Genomic DNA, 994 nt, shown 5'->3' on the forward strand with positions numbered 1-994 from the left:
AGTACAGCTTCTGTCTCTGTCTAAAGAACCCTCTTATAGAGGATCAGATGACGGAGATGGAGGTAAGTACAGCTTCTGTCTCTGTCTACGCTGTTAGCATAGCTTAACCCTGGGGTGTTACAATCAATTCCTGGAGGGACGAGTGTCTGTGGGTTTTCACTTCTCCCTTGTACTTGAATAATCAATTAAGGTCATTGATCAGTTAGGAGCTTCCCTCACCTGGTTGCCTAGGTCTTAATTGGACAAAAATATTTTAAAAATGAACACAGCCCCCCAGAAATTGAGTTTGACACCATTCTCCATGACTGTGAAGAGTAAATGTTGTCCTATGTCTGTTAGCATAGCTTAACCCTGGGGTGTTACAATCAATTCCTGGAGGGACGGAGTGTCTGTGGGTTTTCACTTCTCCCTTGTACTTGAATAATCAATTAAGGTCATTGATCAGTTAGGGCTTCCCTCACCTGGTTGCCTAGGTCTTAATTGGACAAAAATATTTTAAAAATGAACACAGCCCCCCAGAAATTGAGTTTGACACCATTCTCCATGACTGTGAAGAGTAAATGTTGTCCTATATCAACTCAATTCAAGGGGCTTTATTGACATGGGAAACATATGTTTACATTGCCAAAGCAAGTGAAATAGATAATAAACAGAAGTGAAAAAATAAAATAAATGAACAGTAAACATTACACTCACAGAAGTCACAAAAGAATAAAGACATTTCAAATGTCATATTATGTCTATATACTGTCGTGGAAATTCTACACATGAAACACTCTAAGTCAATCTTAAATTAATCATTCTTTATTATCAGCTCGCTTGAGAGGTTCTAACCACTCAATGCACCAAGTACATCAGGAGCTCTACCGGAGCAGTCCCGTTAGATATCTTATATACTGGTTACAGACACATTAGCATGGCTTCCTTTATTTTTTCTCCCTCTTCTCTTCAAATCGTTCAACGGTTCTCCAACAGGAAGCATTAATCTGGTAAG

At 39.0% G+C, this 994-nt stretch overlaps 1 long non-coding RNA gene across 1 annotated transcript in view; it reads left to right on the top strand.

The window, feature by feature from the left end:
- Window positions 1–481: 481 nt before the first annotated feature.
- LOC139027267 (uncharacterized) overlaps window positions 482–994 on the top strand; it is a 7,183-nt gene continuing 6,670 nt past the window's right edge. The window contains exon 1 of the long non-coding RNA XR_011479340.1: window positions 482–989. This is a non-coding gene — a long non-coding RNA (uncharacterized lncRNA). The remainder of the gene's footprint in view (window positions 990–994) is intronic.

The sequence above is a fragment of the Salvelinus sp. IW2-2015 genome, unplaced genomic scaffold (genome assembly GCF_002910315.2).
Source record: "Salvelinus sp. IW2-2015 unplaced genomic scaffold, ASM291031v2 Un_scaffold8968, whole genome shotgun sequence".
Lineage (NCBI taxonomy): Eukaryota > Metazoa > Chordata > Actinopteri > Salmoniformes > Salmonidae > Salvelinus > Salvelinus sp. IW2-2015.